Source organism: Pinus tabuliformis, chromosome 7 (assembly GCF_031772625.1).
Source record: "Pinus tabuliformis cultivar Carrire ecotype Pingquan chromosome 7, CPIR1, whole genome shotgun sequence".
Classification (NCBI taxonomy): Eukaryota; Viridiplantae; Streptophyta; class Pinopsida; order Pinales; family Pinaceae; genus Pinus; species Pinus tabuliformis.
Window position 1 is genome coordinate 804665447 of NC_142293.1, and position 13596 is coordinate 804679042.

Below are 13596 nucleotides of genomic sequence, written 5' to 3' on the forward strand. Positions count from 1 at the left end.
GAGTATTTCCTCCATGACCACTCAAAAGGAAAAGGGAAAGACTCACACCTCCTAATAGCCCTGAACATAAAAAGAAGACATCTTTGATTAAACTAGATGTTAAATTTGATTTACCAATATATGATGGAGAGTTGAATGCAGAAAAGTTGGACAATTGGATCAGAAAAATTGATGTTTATTGCAGAGTGCAGAGTATTGATTCAGACAAGAGCAAGATTTAGCTGGCCAGCCTACACCTTGGAGGCACTGCCTTGGTTTGGTGGGAAGGCAAGACCCAAGCTGACATGAAGAGACATGGTAAGACTCTTTCTGTCTGGAGTGAATTTGTTTCTACAATCAAAAAGCAGTTCTATCCACTGGCCTACATGCAGCAAGCCATGATGAGCTGGAAAACTCTTTGTCAGTTGAAAGGGAAAAGTGTACAAGGTTACACCCAAGAATTTAGGAAGAAAGCATTGATTCTAGGAATCTCATTAGACTCACCTGAGACTCTGTTGAAGTACATCAGTGGTCTACACAGCTACATGAGGCACACTATCCTCATGTTTAATCCCACTAGTATAGATGAGGTATCTGTTCAAGCTACACATCTAGAAGCTAGAGGAAAGAATGGAAACACAAAAGTTGGGGGATCATCCCAACCCACTGCAAGCAAGAATAAGGAGAAAAGAAAACAGAAATGGAAAGCAAGGAAGGCTAATACTACACAGAAGAGAAAGTCTTCATGCACTCACTGTAAGAAGGATAGGCATGATGATGAGCACTATTGGATTCTGCATCCGAAGCTGAAACCTAAGAAGTTCGAGGGCAAGAAGAAGAAGACTTTTGCAGCTATTAAGAAAGATTTGGGATCAGAATCAGGAGATGAAACAACCATTGCAGCCACAGGTATAAAAGGTAAGAATTTTGAAGCATCTACTAGTAATTCTGCACAATATACTATTTATGAAGAAAATGAGAGAAACCATACCCATTAGGATGGTTAAGTGATAAAGCACAACTACAAGTGACTAGACAATGCAAACTCAAGTTTTCTTTTGGGTCAGCATTTGTAGATGAGGTTGAGTTAGACATAATTCCTTTGGATATATGTGGAATTGTTTTAGGATGTCCTTACTTGTATGACAGAAAAACTATTTTCTATAGAGCTGAGAACAAGTACCTACTCGTTAAATATGGAATCAAATACTTTGTAAGAGCTCATAAGCTCAAGAATAATTACACTCTCATAAACTCAGGGCTGATGAAACGAATGATAAATTCATGCAAACAATTTTTAATGATGGTTGTAAAGGAAAAGAAACCTGATAAAACCAATGTATTTGAGGGTTGTGATGCTAAACAGCAAGCTGATTTAGAAAAAGTTGTTTCAGAATATGATATCTTGTTTCAAGAACCTAAAGGTCTGCCACCCAAAAAGGAAATAGTGCATGAAAATAATTTGCAGCAAGATGCTCCATTGCCTAACATTGGAATGTCCAGGTTGTCCACTTTAGAGAATGAAAAAATCAAGAAGCAGGTGCAGGAGTTGCTCAAGAAGAGGTTCATCAGACCTAGCACATCACCATGTGGATCTCCAATTGTTTTGGTGAGAAAGAAAGATGGCTCATGGAGAATGTGCATTGATTACCAAGCACTGAATAATATAACAATCAAAAAATCGTTATCCCCTTCCTCGCATAGATGATCTATTAGATCAATTGAAAGACACTGTTTATTTTTCCAAGTTAGACTTTCATAGTGGATATCATTAGGTCAGAGTTGCAAAAAAAGATGCATGGAAGAATGCTTTCAAAACAAAGCAGGGATTGTATGAGTGGTTGGTTATGCCTTTTGGCTTAACTAATGCTCCTGCTACTTTCATGAGAATAATGAATGACGTACTCAGATAGTTTCTTGATGATTTTGTTATTGTATATCTGGACGACATTCTGATATTTAGAAAAACATGGGAAGAACATTTAAAGCATGTTAAGCAGACACTAGATGTTTTGAAAAGAGAAAAACTTTATGTTAAACTCTCAAAATGTGAATTTGGCAAAACATCTTTGAATTATTTGGGACATATAGTAGGGGGTGGTGAATTGAAGATAGATCCCTCTAAGGTGGCAGTCACTGTAAACTGGCCTAAACCCAAATTTGCTACAAAAGTTAGGAGCTTCTTAGGAGCAGCACAATATTGGAGAAAGTTCATTTCTAACTTTTCCTTAATTGCAGCTCCCTTACATGCTTTAACAGGATTGAACAAGGTGTTTCAGTGGGGAGGAAAATAGCATAAAGCCTTCGACACCTTGAAAGAAAAGATTAGTACAACACCAGTACTAGCACTGCCTGATCTTCAAAGACCCTTTGAGATCCAAACGGATGCCAGTGACTATGCCATGGGAGCAGTGTTGATACAGCACAGTAAACCCATATGTTATCATTTTGAGACATTTAATTGTGTAGTAGTCAACTATCCTACATATGACAAAGAATTGTATGCATTAGTACAGAGTGTGAAAAAGTGGAAACATTACTTAATGGGAAAAGAGACAGTAATACATACTAATCATCAACCACTTCAATATCTACACTCCCAAACTAAGTTGCAACAATCAAGACACTATAGATGGATAGGTTTTCTACAACAGCTTCATTTAGTCATCAGATATAAAAAGGGCATACACAATAAAGTTGCAGATATGTTATCTAGACCCATTATTAATGCATCTACTATATTTAAGCATAATTATGTGTTACATGAGAGCTACATTGAACAATATGCTCAAGATATAGACTTTAAAGATGTATATGCAACTTTAAGTCAAGGCAAACGAGTAGAGGAATGGATTATCATATTAAGGACCGACTCCTATATCATTGTGGGAAGCTATGCATTCCACAAACTGAAAGAGGAAAGATAATTCGAGAAGCACACACTTCTCTAATATCAGGTCACTTTGGGGTAAGTAAAATAGTTGCACAGCTGCAAAGGTTTTGTTATTTGCCAAAAATGAACGAGACAGTTTCTTGATATGTGAGAGGGTGTACTATGTGTGCTAAAAACAAGCCCAGCAATAGAAAACTAGGCTTGTACACTCCATTACCAATTCCTTCTCATCCATGGGAAAGTGTTTCCATGGACTTTGTTAGAGGACTGCCCAAATCTAGGAAAGGTCGTGTTTATCTGTATGTTGTTGTGGATAGGTTCAGTAAAATGTGTATTTTGATACCTTGTAATAAACAAATTACAGCTGAGAAAACTACAAAACTGTTCTTTCAACATGTATGGGTTCATTTTGGATTACCCACTTCCATTATATATGATCGAGACAACCAATTTGTGGGAAAGTTTTGGTCAAGTCTGTGGGAACTTATGGACACCAAACTGAATAAAATCATAGCTTCCCATCCACAAACCGATGGCTAGACAGAAGTAGTCAACAGGACAGTAATCTAGTTACTCAGAGGATATTGCAGCAAACATCCTAAGCTTTGGGATGAACATTTGTGTTATGTGCAGCATGCTTACAACCGAGCCAAACATTCTTCTACACAAAGATCTCCTTTTGAGACCTATTTTGGTTTTACACCCAGGTCACCCTTGGATTTTGTCTTTGGTAAGGACACAACAGTTGAGGGACACAACGATGTGGACAGGGCAACTAGGTTCATTGAACAAATCCAAGAGATCCACCAAGCAGTACAAGAACAGCTGGAAAAGAGCCAGGCCAAATACAAGGCAAGGCATGACAAGCATCGAATGGAGCATAGTTTCCAAGTTGGTGATCAAGTCTGGCTGTATATCAGCAAGGACAGGATGCAAGGTGAAGGTAAAAAGCTAAAGCTTATCAAGTATGGACCTTTTAAGATATTTGAGAAAATTGGTGAGAATGCTTTTCGCCTTGATCTACCAGCTTACATGCACATCTACTTAGTCGTAAATGTAGGTAGCTTGAGATTATTTGAACCTTCACTAATTGAGGATCCCAAAGAGCAGAGTCAATTGCCTTCTATTGATGACCTGCTACCTGAATATCTTAATGAATTGTAGGAAGACACAGTTCTGGACAGGAAGGTGAGAATGATGTGTAAGGGAGATGTTGAGTACCTCAGAATTGGGCTTAGGGGTTCAAAGCCAAGCAATGCAAAGAGGATAGAGATTGGACAAGTGAGACAATTGTACCCTCACTTAGTCGATGCTTGAAAATCAAGTTTTGGTGGTCCAAAAGCTTTTTCAGTCAGAAGGCCGTGATTCGAATTAGATCCATGTAAATTATCAGAGTTATATGAATGTTCAAAACATGATATACTTCAAAATCTTGTAGACAACAAGCTATCAGAAATAGCCTCTGTATAATGGAAAATTGCAGACAGCACGGAGCAACAAGGACCTTCGGTCAAAGCGCGCTGACCGTTGGCCCATGGGGACCGTGCATGGTGTAAAAATGGTAGTTAGGAGGCTCAAACCCATAAACAAAGGTTGTTTCTAATGCGCGATTAGCGGAAAAACTCCTCGACAAAGAAAAGCCCCGAGCGCATGGTCACAAGGGAAACGGAAAAACCGTGGGAAAAGCGCTAAAACAAAAGGCGGGTCCCGCGCTCCAAAACCAGCAGAATATCAAAGGCATTTCGGGCGGTAAGCGGATTTGTCAGCGGACCAAGCGATTCCATACGTTGAATGACGCATGTTCGGCGGATGAGAGAGAAAATTGCTCTCATAGCGGGCTAACATTCGAGCAAGTCAACCGCGCGATAAGAGCAATAATCGTAGGATCTGGAGGCCCCAGATCTAACGACAGAGACTGCACCTGATGGGAAACTGGATTTGGAGGGGAGAATAAGCTAAGGCATATAAAAGTTTGAAGTCCAATTTGACCGCTGAGCTGGCGGATGAATCATTTTACAAAGTAACTGAAATAACGAACCGTTTGAGGAAGAGTTGGCACTCAGTTCGTGAGACAACAAGTGGCCACCTCCCGTGAAATGTTACACAGTGGCAATGACATAGAAGCAGGGAATTCCAAGCGAACAGAGGCAGGCGAACCAAAGGAACGGGAGAGGAAGTGAACAGTCAAGGGACAGATTGGCTTTAAGCCATGAATAAACAGAGAACATACGAGGAGGATAGAAGAGACAGAAAGACAGAAGACAGAGAGTAGAGCAAGAAGCAGAAGTCAAGCTAACCTGCAGAGATAAGGCAGCATCAAGCAGATAGAACCGAGAAGGCTTGAGAGGTTTGAGCAAATCCCTATGAGGATATCGGTCGGGAACTGAGTACCAGATTGGACTCATCCCATTAAGACCAGTTGAATTCGAGACTTGGTAAGGGGGAATCTGTGTACTCTAGTGGCTTGGGGAACCCAAGTACCACCCTACTAAGCATCATCTGCTATAGGAGACTCAATTTAGCTCCTCATTGTAAAAACTCTAAAAGAAAGCCACCATTGAAAGCTGGACCAGGAGACATAGCCCAGGAGGATTGGGTGAACTCCTTATTAAATTGGTGTGTTTTGCATTTGCTTGTTGTGTTTCTCTTACTATTTTCTAGTGTTTGTTTATTTTTCAATCTTATCGATCTGTTACCTAAGATAATAGACACACACACCAGCACATGAGTCTGTAATACCTGCATTAATTAACTAAGATCATACATAAGTGATTTTTAGATCACCATGTAGTACCCATATTGTTATTATTGTGACCCATAGAAGCCCACTATTGTTATTTTTGTGGCCTTACATTATTATTGTTATGTCGGCTCTTATTATATTATGACCCCTTAGACTCCTATATATAGAAAGGAGGTCTTGTCATTTGTATCATCCAAGAATTGTTCATTTGTATAATGTAAAGGAGGTTGCCCCCTTGAAGAGGCTTATTTCTAAGGCATTGATCTTTCTTTTCTATCTTTTTGTGAGCTAGTTTCATAACAAATATATTTCATAGAATCTTGAGAGAATTTATAAAACAAATATATATAATTATCGATGTGGAATATAAACTATGGATCTTTTCCAATACATGTCTATGACTTTGTTTATCTGATATCTCTATAGATGGTCTTTAAGCTATAGTGTTTCAGTCAACATCGTTAAGGAAATGTTGGTGAATATTTCATTGTAATGAGTTTGGAAGAAGCACAAAATTACAAATTAGCATCATGATCAACAAAATAATATTTCATTGTACAAAGTGTGTTTTTGATTCAAATGGAAAGTGGCATCTACCCATGGTGTTTATCCACCCATGGTATTCATCCACCTATGGTATTTATCCACCCATGGTATTCATCCACCCATGGAATCTACCCATGATATTGTAAGTAGCATCTACCCATGGTATTTATCCACCCATGGTATTCATCCACCCATGGAATCTACCCATGATATTGTAAGTTGCATCCACCCATGGTATTGTAAGCGGCATCTACCCATGGTATTTATCCACCCATGGTATTGTAACTAAAAAATACTATAAGTAACAAGTCACATTTTGTAAAAGGACAGATTGTCCACCACAATGTAGCTTTCACAATTATTCGCTATTTTAATAAAAAAGTTTCTTGATGGTTTTGTTTACTGTGTTTTCTCCTTTTTTCTTTGGGAATTTTAACTTTTCATATATTGAGAACCTCCCCCCAAGATCTAGATCAGTGGTATCAAATTCAGGTTACGACTCCATGGGAATGAGGGTTTGAAGCATATTTCAGTTTCAAAATTATGCAGCAATCTTCAACAAAATTCATGCAAGTACTACCAAATCCATAGAGAATTATCGAAGGTACAAAATATCTCATTTGAAATTATTTTTCCTTATCTCAAATGGGTTTTTTTTTGTGGAATTTGATTTCGTTTCCCGGTTTGAGAGATATGGGCAATTTAAGTTACACATGTCTGGAACATTGCGTGACTGCACGTACCATGAGTTTCTGGAATCATTTTTTCACTCCAAAGTTCATGGAATTTCAAGTGTCTTATATCAATGGAAATATCTCTTCAATACCTCAAATAGGTCTTTGATGGAATTTGATTTCATCACATGTATCAGAACTTATCAACAAAGTTGCAGCAAGAGGCCTATATGTGAAAGAAGCATTTACAACATCTCATTGGATAGGAGAATCTATAGCACCTATGGCCACTTTTGTTACAACTCTACAACACATTTATAATTCAATTACATCTCTGGTGTGCCCTGGTTTAGTACCCCACCCAAAATCCATGATTTTTTATATCTGGAGCAACATTCAGAGCAGGTTTCCTTTGGAGATGTGCCCTCCCACCCCACTTTAGTAGGTACTTACTTCACATTCATCAGTGTTAGCATAGCAGCATCTGACTTGGGTTCTCTGGAGATGTTCCCTCCCACCCCAGCATATGTAGGAACCTCCTACTTCATCAACAGTCAGCATCACAGTTATCAGTCAACTGCACAAAATCCTTGTCATCAAAGTCCATTTAATAGGTCGCACATTGTTAGTATCACAGTTGGTCACAAGAATTACAAGGTATCTCTATCCTCAAATCTTTGTTTCTCATGGTTATGTGTCATCCACAAACCCACACTTCATTGAATTTCATTTGCTAGGTCTCACAATGTTAGTATCACAGTTGGTCACAAGAATTATAGGGTATCTCTATCCTCGGATCTTCATTCATACCCTTATCTTTAGTGGATCTTGATATTCAACAAAGGCTTCTCAGGATGGTCATTCACGCAATGGGGACCATTGCTTCTTAAGGAGGCAGGAATGATCCAAATGGAAAGTGGCATCTACCCATGGCATTTATCCACCCATGGTATTCATCCACCCATGGAATCTACCCATGGCATTTATCCACCCATGGGATTCATCCACCCATGGAATCTACCCATGTAATTGTAAGTGGCATCCACCCATGGTATTCCTTTACTTATGGTATTTATCCACCCATGGTATTCATCCACCCATGGAATCTACCCATGTTGTTGTAAGTGGCATCCACCCATGGTATTGTAAGTGGCATCTAACCATGGTATTCATTCACCCATGGTATTTACCCACCCAAGGAATTTACCCATGGTATTGTAACTAAAAAATACTATAAGTAAAAAGTCACATTTTGTAAAAGGACATATTTCCCACCACAATGTAGCTTTTACAGTTATTCTCTATTTTAATAAAAAGTTTCTTTGTGGTTTTTTTCACTGTGTGTTTTATTTTTTCTTTCTTCCTTTTACAAAATGTGACTTGTTACTTATAGTATTTTTTAGTTACAATACCACAGGTAAATTCCATGGGTGGGTAAATACCATGGGTGAATGAATACCATGGGTAGATGCCACTTACAATACCATAGTTGGATAAATACCATGGGTGGATTCCACTTACAATACCATGGGTAGATTCCATGGGTGGATGAATACAATGGGTGGATAAATACCATAGGTGGATGAATACCATGGGTAGATTACATGGGTGGATGAATATCATGGGTGGATAAATATCATGGGTAGATGCCACTTTCCATTCATATCAGTTCTCTGCATTTTTGTCTTCTGCATAATGACATTAACTCAATGCTAAGGCATTTTAGCATTCTTCCAGCAAATTAGTGAATCGGCATGTAGTTATGAATGACAATTTTTTCCACATAAAAAAAGTTGTTTCTATCAAATAGAGCCAACCGACATTGACGTAGTAGTGGGTACCAACCCAACTATCAAGTCGCTTCGTAATAGAGATAACTACCCATGTTTCTGCACCATATTTCTTTGTGGTTTTCCTTGCACGCCTTTCAACTTAGGGTTATTATTGACAACCTGTATGTTAGTTATCATTATCACAAAGAATTCACATTTAATTTAATTCGTAAACTTCTAACACTTATGGTATGTATATTGATGATATCAAAGAAACAACAAAGTGCGAAGTAAATGAAGGAGATGCTTTTGGAATTTCAAGCTTTATTTCCACCTTTTCCCGTAAAGATCAGCTTTGGTATCTTGAATAATTATTTATTGAGAGTATCCTGTAAAATAGATTTCACATGCCAAATAGTAACAAATGGTGATAATTTAGCGTATCGAGAAATCTACACTTAAAGGGCATTGAAAATGTTATTGATTAAGAGAATATTTTGAAAGTACAAATCACAAATGGCTAGAAGAGGAAGGAAAGAAGTTATTTTCACTTATATGATTAAATCAATTACTCTTATAGATGAGAGATTTTAGTGGTCATTCATATATGAGTGATATGTGAACATGTCAATGGAAGAGAAAAATAGTAAAAATATTTGGTGTAACATATTAACAAATGTTGCAAGTGTTCCAAAAGTGTTTGATTTTAGAGAAATAATTTATTTGTTCAGAAATAAATTTGATTCGAACACAAGAACAATTATACTAGTAGTGAAGAAGAATCCAATTCCTCTGACTCCCCAAGAATTCAGATGCATATTCAAGCTACCATAACTGGATATGTGCTTAAATTGTCAGAAGCAAATATTTGAATCATAAGTAGACGACATGAGCATTTTTCGAAAATTAATTTCGCCAACTTATCAGGTTCCTTCTGATCTTTCCGTTTTAGATATTTCTTTGTTTACACAATTGTTTAGAGATTTTTGTTGGTTTTGTGCTCGTATGATGGGCCAAAAAACTTCAATGAATGTCCCAAAATACATTCTCTATCTTTTCTATTAATCATATAAAAAGTATTTATTCCATTGGGTTGATCTTATTTCAAATGAATTAGATTTTCAGTTAGAAAATTTGTCCAAAAGCAATAGATTCTTTATGATATCGTACTTGATAACAATCCTCATCTCAAGCCATGTCTTTGATGACTTATCCCATAAACCTAAGTTCAAATACAACAAAGAACTCATGTAGTTCTAGTATCCCATATTGTGGAAGCAGGGATTTGGTTTAATTTTTTTCTAATCCAATATGTCTTTGTAAAACAAATCATTTACATGATAATTGGACAAGATCCCCATCGAATATCTGCCCAAATGCAAGTTTTCTTGTGGGGAAAATGGGTGCATGAAGAAAGAGAAAATAATATGGTTATTCAAATTTATGAGTTTAAAGGTAAACCGCTATTGCTACCAAAAATTGTTATATTTAGGTATTTTGCTACCAAAGTTTATAGACATTACTGTGACTGAAGAGTTATTTGAACAAAAAATAAAAAATAAAATTATTTATTTTCCATTTACTGTTGGAAAAATCACTATGAAGAATGTGGCTCACATTGTAGAGCTTGTAGAGTCTTTGTGTTGTTTTAACTTAGCATAAGTTGAATCCCATCGAGGCTTTGATCCAGAAGGCCTATTTACTGCACATCTAGGTGTTGTTAGATATGTGAACTTGTTTACAAGAGTCACAAAGAAAAGAAAGGAGAGTCACAGTGCTCCAAGCAACAATTAATCACTGGTAATCGATACTGGAGAAATTGTTGAAGAAGCGAGCGTCAACATGGAAACAAAATACGAGCAAATAAGCATAAACCCTATGCAACAATCTCCACCTTGCACATTCAGTACTGGTCCAACTTCATCCTTTAGTCAAAGAAAGAGAAATGTACTATAATTGCAAAACTAATTTGGGGTCAGTTACCAAGTGGTGGAGATGACGAAGAGCCTCCCCGATCATTCATTACAAAAAGAACACACGCAAATGAATCAGCCAAATCCAAAAGTCCCTTGAGAACAAGAAGCATTGAACAATCTATGAACGTGGAAATTTAGAGCTTTATACTACCAGATTGGGTTAGTAATTGTTTAGTAGAAAATCATAAAATAATGGAGCAAATTACCGAAGAAGCCACTACTTTCGATGATCAAAATGTTACTTTGCAAGTTGCAAACTATAACAAAGGCAGTAAAAAGTTTAAAATTTAAAAAGTAAAGGTCCATAATAAAAAGGCTATTAATAAAGTATAAATATATGTTGATGTTCTAGGGTAGCAACCAACGGACTCATGAAATTGGATCAAGTTACTAGTAACATACTTGCAAATGTGTTGGTAAATAGGAAGCAAAGAACCTAATATTGAAAGCAAGAATAAAAGAGCTAGAAGATGCTCTGAATCTAGGTCCTTTGTTAATGACTCCATTGGAAATACAGGCACCACCAACAATAATTTATACTCTCGACACATCCCATGGACCTAATAAATCTCTCAAACTTCTTAATGAAGTAAAATCTTATATTATCACTGATATATTGCAAATATTAGAAATTATTGAACATGGATGGTAAGAAACTTCTGATCTGTTGCATTTAGAACAGGGAATTAACTCATTTTTCAATTTTTTTAAACGTAATGTTAAAGAAGACAAGCATTTTGTTGACAATGACTTAATTTATTTTAGTCAAAGGCTTGATTTGTTATCTAATCTAGACAAAAAAAGGAATCCCAAATGTTAATCGAATGAAGCAAGTCAAAGTTGGATGGTCTAAACTAATCAAAAAATCAACACACTAGAAAACATTATTTCTAAATGTGAAAGCATAAACGTCAAAAGTGGTGAGGCCTTTCTCAAAGTAATGCAATTTGTTCAGGATCTAAACGCACATGCATTATACACAATTCTAAATTAATTTCAAGAGATATGCTAATAACTAAACTAGAGAGGCTAAAAGAGTCAAAGGCAAGAGAGTTTGATGATTTAACCGATTTTACTATAGAATAAATTAGTAAATGGCTAATTAGTTTTGTTAGTATTAATGAAGAGAACTCTATCTTCACTGCTCAGTTGAAAAAAGAGACTTAGAAATCTAGAAACATACATTCAATGAACATGTTGAGCTAGAAATTACAATTGGTCCAATGAAAATTTTCATTAAAGCTACATTCGAGAATTTTTTTCAAGAAATCATGGATCTGAAAGACAACTAATATTTAAACGATCATGATCTATTCTTTCACATTGTGAGTGTCGTTAAATCTTGGTAGATTCATTTTTCTATTTACTAGTATTTAATTATTGAGATTTTTTAGTTGTGTTATCATGACCTAAGCTAATTGTTGGATGTAATTTCTTTTTTTCTCTTACAAATACATGTTTCCATAGGGTTCATAGGAGCCCAATCCCAGTCCCGAATGGTACAAAAGCATTTACCATTGCAATTAAGTAGTATGATTTTGATGAGTAATTCATACACCAAACATAAAGGTAGGTTCAATTACATAATCCCTTCCATATGCACAGGCATTCCTTTTACCATAAATCTTTTTTTCATAAATAAATTATAATTTATTGTGTTTACATAACCTACTAGAGAACAATTATTGCTAATTTTCCCCGTAATGCAAGAGAAGATAGTTAAAGAGAGATGATGTCAGAATAGCAGAGTGAATTAGTTGGTGAGCTGAGATGCTAAGAATTGTCATTACCGATATAGTGGCTTCTGCCATAAATGAAGGTTCTTAATGTTTTGGATAAGATGTTGTATGGATTTGAATTATGTGGTGTTTCCCAAAATCATTAATAGAACATAAGTTTTCAACAATATGCTTTTAAATTTTATATTATATCTAATCTTTTGTTACTGGTCACAATGAAAATGAATGCTCAAGAACAGTTTGGAATTTGAATATTGATACAGTTATTGTTACTGTAATTATTTTTCTTATTGTTCAAGACCTATGCTTATTGTTGCTTACATCACACATACATTTTCCAAGAATACATAATAAAAATGTAGCTAAGAATTTATTAACTCTAATTGTTCTATTTACTATGAAGTTCAAGACATGTTGTATGTTTTAACGTTTTAAATTTGTACGGAGAATGAATGTGTGGAAAGGATTTCATTGTGCTTCTCCATATCTTTGTACTCCACATAATGAAACCTTCTTCCGCACCTCGAAATAAAATTGATATATTGATATATACAACTTTGTTTCACTTTCATTTAATCTTAATTCTTAATTACTAGATAATGTACAACAACTTTTATCATTTTGATTATTGAAATAAATGTTTTAATCTTAAGCACAATGAGAACTTGCTGTATTTTTTTTTCAATGAACATGTGAACGAGAACAGTTGCATAGAGCTATGAATCTATGCATAATGAAGGATGTGCAAAGAGGGGGTATGTGCAGGAGAACAGGACAACAAAGGGAACTTTATTCTGCAAACAAAAAATTATTTTAACTTTAAACAAAATATTAATATCTAATATTAAATGAGGTCTCTTTTTAATGTGTGTGAGAAAGGAGTGTTTTTCGGGATGATAGGTGTGCAGAACTAGCAACATAAACTTTACTTTGTAATGTTCAGTAGCTTTGAGTATGGAGGTGTGGAAGAAGCACAATGAAATATTCTTATGCATATATGCATAACTTTAAACAATTAAAACATATAACATATTTTGAACATTCAAATGTGTATATCAAATAAGTTGTATGAGTAGGCGATTAATTATCCCCACTACTGTGTTTACCTAGAGTTGTTTTATTTGAGCTTCTCAAATACTAAGTGTGATATCACATTTGTGAACTAAGTTCTTATTATCCAATATTGAATGAAGGGAAATAAATTATTTATGCATTCATTCATGCATTTTAGCATTCCTTTCAATTCACCAAAAGTCAGGGATTTCGTTTAATGA